At 37.7% G+C, this 9,153-nt stretch overlaps 1 pseudogene; it reads left to right on the top strand.

Annotated features, from left to right (window-relative positions):
- The first annotated feature begins 6,380 nt into the window (after positions 1-6,380).
- On the top strand, positions 6,381-7,040 carry LOC138172582 (BCL2/adenovirus E1B 19 kDa protein-interacting protein 3-like pseudogene; annotated as a pseudogene).
- The last annotated feature ends 2,113 nt before the right edge of the window (positions 7,041-9,153 follow it).

Raw genomic sequence — 9,153 nt, 5'->3', positions numbered from 1 at the left:
CCTGATATTCTAGAACTAGAGGGTAAAATAGAAATGAAAAGAATCCACTGATTACTTCCTGAAAGAAATCCCAAAATGAAACTCCCATGAATATTAATGCCGAATTCCAGCATACCCAGGTCAAGGAGAAAATATTAGAAGTGGCCAGAAAGAAAGAATCCAAAAATCATGAAGCCACAATCAGGATCACACAAGATTTAGCAGTCTTTATATTAAAGGATCAGAGAGCCTAGAATATAATATTCTGGAGAGCAAAGGAGCTAGGATTACAATAAAAATTACCTACCCAGTAAAACTGAGTATAATCCTTGAGGGGGAAAGAGGGATATCAAATGAAATAAAGGATTTTTCAATAATTCTAAAAAGACTAGAGCCTAGTAGAAAATTTAGCTTTCAAATATAAGACTCAAGAGAAGGATAAAAAGGTAAATAGAAAAGAGAAATCATAAGGGATTCAAATGAGGTTAAACTATTTACATTCCTTCATGGGAAGATGATACTCGTAACTCCTAAGAACTTTCTTACTATTAGGGAAGTTAGGAGACATGGACAGGGGGCACAGGCATGCATTGAATATAATGGCATGATTATCTAAGGAAATAAAAATAGGGAAATTTAGGGGGAAAGAGGAATACATTGGAAAAAGGAGGGAAAGGAGAGGTAGAATAGAGTAAATTATCTCACATAAATGAGGTGTGAAAGAGCTTTTACAGTGGAAGAAAAGATAAGTAAGGGAAAAAACACATAAATCCTAAGGTCTTGGAATTGGCTTAAAATGGGAAGTAATGTAAACACTCAGTTGGGTACAGAAATCTGTCTTACCCTGCAGGAAAGTAGGAGAAAAAGGGGATAAGAGAAGCGGGACTGATAGAAGGAAGGGCAGATTTGGGTCATGACAGTCAGAAGCATAACACTTTTGAGGATGGAAAGGGTGAAAGGAGAAAGACAGTAGGGTAAATAGGGGGAACTAGGATGGAGGGAAAGATAGTTACTAATCATAATGTGAAAAATATAGCAAGTTTTTCAGATAAAGGTCTCATTTCTCAAATATATAGAGCAGTGAGTCATATTTATAAAAATAAGAGCCATTTCCCAATTGATAAATGGTCATAGGATAGGAACAGGACATTTTCAGACAAAGTACTTAAAGCAATTTACAACCATATGAAAAAAATGTTCTTACTAGCTCTTGATTAGAGAAAAAAACAACTCTGACATACTGCCTCATACCTATCAGATTGGCTAATATGACAGAAAAGGAAAATGACAAATTTTGGAGATGTGGGAAAACCTAGACACTAATGCACTGTTGGTGGTATTGTGAACTGATTCAAACATTCTATACAGCAATTTGGGGCTATGTTCAAAGGGTTATAAAACCATGCATATCCTTCAACCAGAAATACTGTTATTTGGTCTGTATTCCAAAGAGATTAACAAAAATGAAAAGGACTTATTTGTATAAAAATTTTAATAGCAGCTCTTTTTGTAGTGGTGAATAATTATAATTTGAGGGGCTTCCCATAATTTGGGGAATGGATGAACAAATTGTAGTATATGATTGTGATGGAATACTACTTTTCTATAAGAAATGATGAGCTGGATGCTTTCAGAAAAACCCAGAACGACTTAAATGAACTGAAGCAAAGTGAAATGAGTGGAACTGGTAGAATATTGTACATAGTAACAGCAATATTGTATGATGATCAACTGTGATTGACTTAGCTATTGTCAGCAATACAATGATCCATGACAAGAGGCCTTATGATGAAAAATGTTGTTCATCTCCAGAGAAAGAAATGATGGAGTCTGAATGAGGATGGAAGCATATTTTTAAAACTTTTGTTTTACTTTTTTGTTTTTGCTTTGGTCTGTGTTTTCTTTCACAACATGACTTATATGGACATAGGTTTTGCATGATAGTACATCTATAACCTATATCAAGTTGTTTACTTTCTTAATGAGGAGTAGAGAAGGATGGAAGGAAAGAATTTGGTACTCATGGTTTTTTTAATAATGTTAAAATTGTCTTTATATGTATTGGGAGGAAAATAAAATATCAAACTAAAAAGAATATAAGTAACAAATGAATAGATAAATAGAAATGAGAGCAGTGAAAGAATTATTAAAAGAGTAAACAGCTTTGTAAATGGAGTATAATGCCTAAAAGAAGAAAATAAATCTTTAAAAATCAGATTTTGTCAAGTGGAGTCTAATGATTCTATGAAATGTCTAGAAGCAATTAAATGAAGCCGAAAGACTGAAAAATAAAAGATAATGTGAAATATCTCATTAAAAATATGATGTACCTCCATAAATGAGTGGAAGACTCAGGATTTGATATTTAAGAAGGCAAAGGAGATAAGATTGCAGTCAAGAATAATCTTCCCAACAACACTAAGTATAATTCTATGGGGGGAGGGGTAATGGACCTTTAATGGAATAGCGAATTTTCAAGCATTCCTGATGAAAAGTCCAGAGCTGAATAACAACAACAAAAAAAGATATAAAAACACAAAACCTGGGGGGGGGGGGCAGAGCCAAAATGGCAGAGTAAAAGCAAGAATTTGGGTGAGGTCCCACAGCAATCACCTCCAATACCTGTAAAATATGACTCTAAACAAGTTTTAGAGCTACAGCACCTACAAAATGAGAGAGAGAAACAAATCTCCCACTGAAGACAGTCTGGCAGGTCCACAGAAAGGGTCTATCACACTAAGCTGGGAGCCAAGCACTGTCTGGCATGAGCTACATGGGCCCAGACCCAGGATGGCCCCGACCAGTGTCATAAACTGGCCAGAGCAGAGTTCAGGAGAGTGAATTGTGAGCATCTGTGGTGGTTTCCAGACTTCTCAACCCATAAATGCCAAAGAAAAAGTACAAGGTCAATAGGGAACTCTGCCCCTGGGCAAGAGGTGGCAGCGGAAAGCTGACTTCAGTGGCTACCTGTCGCTGTAGTACCTTAGCTCCTGGTCTTCAGATTGTAAGGGGACCAAGTGACCATTCAGAGGGTAATCACTCTTGCTTTGACCTGCTTGAATCTGGGTCGCAGTGTTGGGTGGTGGTCCTGGGGTGAGGAATACCAGTGTTCAGAGCTTGTGGTGGCTGTAGAGCAGGCATCCTCCTCATAGCTCCAGCAGCTGCAAAAGCCCAGGCAATTTGGAACATAGCCCTCTCCTTTCTGGAAGCAGAGTTCTAGCATGGCAAAGAGCTCAAAAGTCAAGTAATTGACTGGCATGATGAGCAAGCAGAGGAAGCACAATTAGACCACAGAATTCTTTTTTGGGTATAAAAAGGTTCAAAACATGGAACCAGAAGAAGACAATAAAGTCAAAACTCCTGCTTCAAAAGCTTCCAAAAAAAAACAATGAACTGATTACAGGCCAGGGAGGAGCTTAAGAAGGATTTTGAAAATCAATTAATAGAAGTGGAGGAAAAATTGGGAAGAGAATTGAGAACGATGCAAGAAAATCATGAAAAACAAGTCAACAGCCTGCTAAAAGGAGACCAAAGAAATACTGAAGAAAATAACAACTTAAAACATAGACTAACTCAAATGGCAAAAAAGTCCAAAAAGCCAATGAGGAGAAGAATGCTTTAAAAACTAAATTGCCCAGATGGAAAAGGAATTTCAAAAACTCACTGAAGACAAGTATTCTTTCAAAATTCAATTGGAGCAAATGGATGCTAATGATTTTGTGAGAAATCAAGATATTATAAAGCAGATCCAAACAAATGAAAAAATAGAAGGCAATGTGAAATATATCATTGGAAAAACCACTGACCTGGAAAATAGATCCAGGAGAGATCATTTAAAAAGTATTGGACTACCTGAAAGTCATCATGAAAAAAAAGAGCTTAGAAATCATCCTTCAAGAAATTGTCAAGGAAAATCGCCCTGATATCCTAGAACCAGAGGGCAAAAAAGATATTGGAAGAACTCACTGATTGCCTCTTGAAAGAGATCCCCAAAAGAAAACTCCTAGAAATATCATAGCCAAATTCCAGAGTTCACAGATCAAGAAGATAATATTACAAGCTGTCAGGAAGAAACAATTTGAGTATTGTGGAAACACAATCAGGATAACACAAGATCTAGCAGCTTCTATGTTAAAGGATCAAAGGGCTTGGAATATGATATTCTGGAGGTCAAAGGAACTAGGATTACAACCAAGAATCACCTATCCAGCAAAACTGAGCATAACGCTTCAGAGTAAAATATGATCATTCAATGAAATAGGGTACTTTGTTTTTGATGAAAAGACCAGAGCTGAACAGAAAATTTGACTTTCAAATATGAGAAGCATGAGAAGGTAAACAGGAAGAAGAAATCATAAGGAACTTTAATATTAAAGTTGCTTGTCTTCTAGTGGGGGTGGGTGTATCAGCAAGTACCCCAGCATCCCCAGGGTGGCTGCCAACACAGGTTCTTGGATCTGCTTTGATAGAGGAAAGCAACTCAAAATGGGTTAACAAGCTTACTTTAATCAGTCAAACATATATCGTTTACCTAGTTCAGGGGAAAAAGGTCAGCACTCTGAACTTCAGAGTATACATCCAGAATTATCAAGACAGAGAAACAGATCAATTAGACAGGTTTCCGAACTGTCCAACCATTTCATCCATACCAAATCAACATCTGGGTTTTTCAAAGCCGGGGGGCTCTCAACAATGGCTTCCCAGAGTCTCATCTGATCAAATCACAGAACACTTCCCAAAGTAAGACCCAAAGCAAAGCCTCACATCAGGGATTATATAGCCTTCTCCTGGGTCAGAGAATGTAACCACCCTCTTGACCCACTGCCCAATGACACAGCATCAAGGTGTGGGCATTCCTGAAAACCAAGCCTCCTGCCACAGGCTCCATGTGACCACATTCAGACTATTAGGAGGCAGAGTATATTTTCAAATTAAGAAAGTTTCTCAGAGTCTCTTTAATCCTATCAAAGGGCCTAAGGGCAGGGAAGATCTTTAAATTTGAATTTCCATTACAGTGGGTGAGGAGAAAAAAAAGGGAAACAATCTGGAAATCAAAGTTTTAAAAACAATTGTCAAAAATAAGCAATTGTCTGCATGTGTGAAAAACAAAACAAAACACGACTTAAGAAAAACATAAAAAAGTATATATGAAAGAATAATCATGAGGATCTTAAAATAGTTAAACTGCCCAGGCACAGTAGACAGTGAAAGAATTCATCAGTCATCAAGAGATCCCAAAAAGAAAACTTCCAGGAATGTTAGAGCCAAGGAGAGCTATATGGTCAAAGAAAAGACAATGGCAAGTAATCAGAAAAAGGTAATCCAAATACCATGGAATGACAGTCGGGATCAAGCCAATATCAATCTTAATTCTATATCTATACTATTATATATTATATATTAATACTATACATGCCATAATATATGAATCCACTAACTGAGCTACAAGAATACTTAGTGACAAAATAATGACAGGAAATATCAATGGCTCTCTTCAGTTTCAGGTAAGACTAAAGTAAAAATAAATGCAAAATACAGAATTAATCAAATTGCTTCTAGAACCAAACTCTCTTTTGCTGCCTAACTGTTGCCATCGTGAGGTGTATGCACACTCCCAGTAAAGGCCTGTTTCAGTCATTTCTGGTGTACTGCTGCAGCATACTAGCCAATCTATAAACTAGACAAGAAGGGTCTGAAGTCCTTCTGGATTGGTGTGACCCTGAGAGATTCTCATGGTGTGTCACAAGTAGACTTGGTAACAGGCCATGAAATTTTGAAAATCCTGAAATCCAAAGAACTTGTCTCTGACCTTCCTGAATAAGAAAGCTGTTGTTGTTTGCAAGCACGTTGAGAGAGGTAGAAAGGATAAAGATTTTAAATACTGTCTGATTCTGAATTAGAGACCAGCTGACTTGGTATTACAAGAAAAAGAAAGTGGTCCCAACTGGAAATACAAATCATCCACAGTATCTGCTCTCATTGCATAAATTTTGGATTATGTTCTAAAATAATAAAACTATATTTAATTGAAGAAAGAACCTAGATTTATGGGATCTTCTAAACAAATCTCCAATAAAATATATGTATTTTTCAGCACCACATAGACTGTTTACAAAGATTTGACCATGTACTAGGATGCAAAGATATTATAAATACATGTAAAAAGTTAGAAACAATAAATAAATCATTTATAGACAATAATTCTATAAAAGTAATAAATATTTCACAAATCAAAAACAAAAGATAAAGACACAAATGGAGATTAACAATGAAACTTCAAATAATGAGTCAATCAAGGAACTCATAGAAGAAGTTAATAATTATATTTAAAAAAATAAAACAGGGAGCTGAATCTGCTGTTGCAACCTCCAGAGCTTCCTCTGCCACAACTGTTGCTTGAGCCTCCTCTGGTAGATCAGCCACCACCACTGCCCAACCACAACAACTAGGGAGAGCAGCTGCTGGCCCCACCCGCTGACCTCAACCATTCCTTTGTGGAACTCCAGATGAATGGCAATGGCAATGATGGGAATGGAAATGAAAAAAATGGGGGTCTGGAGCACGTGCCCTCCTTGTCCTCCATTCACAAAGGAGACATGGAGAAGATCATCCTGGATGCCCAGAGTCAGGCAAAAGCAGCTCCAGAGGAAGTTCTCACCTCACTGTGACAGCCCTTCCCCATAAGTAGATGGTTGGATAATGTTTGATGTGGACATGGACACCAGCAGGGACCATAGCTCTCATTATGAAGAAGAAACTGCAGAAGGAGAAGAAGGGGAGGCTTTGCAGAAAAGTGTGGACTGGGTATAGGACTGGTCCAGCCAGCCTGAGAACATCTTCCTCCCCGCCCCCCCCAGCCCAAGGAATTTTACTTCTGGTATCTTAAATGTTCTGTTTTTTTAAGTATGAAGAAAAGTGGAACTGTGAAGAAAGGGGGCAGTTTCTCTTCAGAATTTCTTTAAGTATTCATTACATCACTGTTCATCTCTCATGTTTTGGCTTTGGCACTAGGCATCTATATTGGAAAACAACTTTGTTCCCTGTCTGCTGGCACCTACTGAGTGAGAGGGGAGTCCCGGACATGTGTGCCCTGTGAAGTGCTATCCCTGTCACATTAGTGTATTTGAACTCGAGAGCATTCTAAGCATGCCCCAGTCCTCAACCCTCTTTTTACATATCCATGTTCCAGCTCCTCGTGGGATTCAGTATTTTATTCGAACTCTTGGGAGGCATTTTCATTACCTCATTCCCTTTTTGGCCTGTAAGACCCTCAGAGTTTTTCTCACAGAGTTTACCGTTGTCTAGAAATTTGCAAAGTCTTTTCAATACAGATGCCATCAGCAAGTAATTTTTCCTATAGCCCTATTTGTTGCCTTTAATTCCACCTGAATTAGAGCTACAGAAATCCCCAAAGAAATATTTACTGCTTTAGGACAACCATCACTCTTAAAAAAGAAGGCAGGTTAGCAAGTATACTATCAAACCTTGATTTGTCAAGGCAAAGACAAGCTCTCGTAAGCTCACAATTTATACTTATAAAAAACAAGAAAAATAAATATAAAAAAGTAGTCTGTGGTAATAAAAAAATGTATTTAAAACAAACAAAAAAAGAAAATAATTAAACAACATATAAAAGTTTCTGGAATTCATCTAAAGCAGTCCTCACAGGAAAAAGCATAGCCTTAGAAACACACAAAAGCAAAAAAAGAAATAGAGAGGAATGAACTGAAATGCATGTTAAAAATTAGAAAGCAAACAAAAAAAAAACCTAAAATAAGCATAAAAGGAAATATTAAAATTAGAGGAGAAATACATAACCTAGAAACCCAAATTACTATATAATTGATAAGTAAAACTAAAATTTGAAGCTAACTATCTTATAAAAGGCTAAAACCTATGTACATAAAATTATAATACAAGAATATACAAGGGGCAGAGCCAAGGTGGTAGCATAGAAGCAGGAAAATTCCTTGCACTCCCCTCATAACTACCTCAAATACCTATAAAATATAACTCCAAACAAACCTACAGAACCTACAAAGTGACAAAGAGAAACAAATCTCCCATTGAAGTCATCTTGGCAGTTCAACAGAAATGGTCACTCACAATGTGCTAGAAGCAGCACCCAACCCCCCATGAGCCCATGGTTTTAGCCCTAGGGTGCCCTGACTAGCCCCAGCAGGAGGGATTCCAGGAGAATGGATCACCAACAGTTGTAGTGGTTTCCAGAATTATCAACCTATAAATATCAAAGACAAAGTGAAAGGTCAGTCTGGACTATGTGGGAACAGGGGGTTCAGGACTGTGGTCTGGCTTCTGACCCCCACCAAGGTAAGAAATGGCAGAAGTGTGGCCACTGCACTGTAGATGCTTCAGAGCTCCTGGAATGCAGATTGTAGAGGGACCAAGAGAGCATATTGATGGGTAACCACTTTTAGTTTAACCTGCTTGTATCTGGATTACTGTCTAGGGTAGAGGTCCTGGGGTGCATGACCAGGTGCCAGAGTGGTTGCAGGCTTCAGAGAGAGCATCCAACTAATAGCTCTGGCAGCTTAGAAAACCCCAGTGATTTGGGACAAATCTCTCCTCTATGGAAGCAGAGTTCTACTGTGGCAAAAAGCTCAAAAGTCAAGTAATTGAGGGGCAACATGAGCAAGCAAAGGAAGCAAAGCAAGCATAGCAACCTGACTCTAGATTCCTTTTTTGGGGACAAAAAGGATCAAAGCATGGAACAGGAGGAAGGCAGGAAGTCAGAATTCCTGCACCAAAAGCTTCCAAGAAAAATATGAAGTGGTTACAGGCCATAGAGGTACTTAAGAAGGATTTTGAAAACCTAATAAGAGAAGTGGAGGAAAAAATGGGAAGAGAAATGACAATGATACAAGAAAATCGTGAAAAGAGAGTCAACAACATGACTGAAGAAAATAAGACCTTAAAAAAAAAGACTAACTCAAATGACTCAAAAAGCCAATGAGGACAAGAATGCCTCAAAAAGCTGAATTTTTCAGATGGAAAAAGAATCCCAAAAGCTCACTGAAGAGAACCATTCCTTCAGAATTAGGTTGGAGCAAATGGAAGCTATTGTCTTTATGAGAAACTAAGATAATATTAAACAGATTCAAACAAATGAAAAAATAGAAGACAATGTAAAATATCTTATTTGCAAAAACCACT

The sequence above is a fragment of the Petaurus breviceps genome, unplaced genomic scaffold (genome assembly GCF_028583685.1).
Source record: "Petaurus breviceps papuanus isolate PSGF00001 unplaced genomic scaffold, PetGlider_PUasm1.0 551, whole genome shotgun sequence".
Classification (NCBI taxonomy): domain Eukaryota; kingdom Metazoa; phylum Chordata; class Mammalia; order Diprotodontia; family Petauridae; genus Petaurus; species Petaurus breviceps.
Note: the sequence above shows the minus strand (reverse complement) of the source record. Positions and strands in the feature narration are given on the sequence as shown.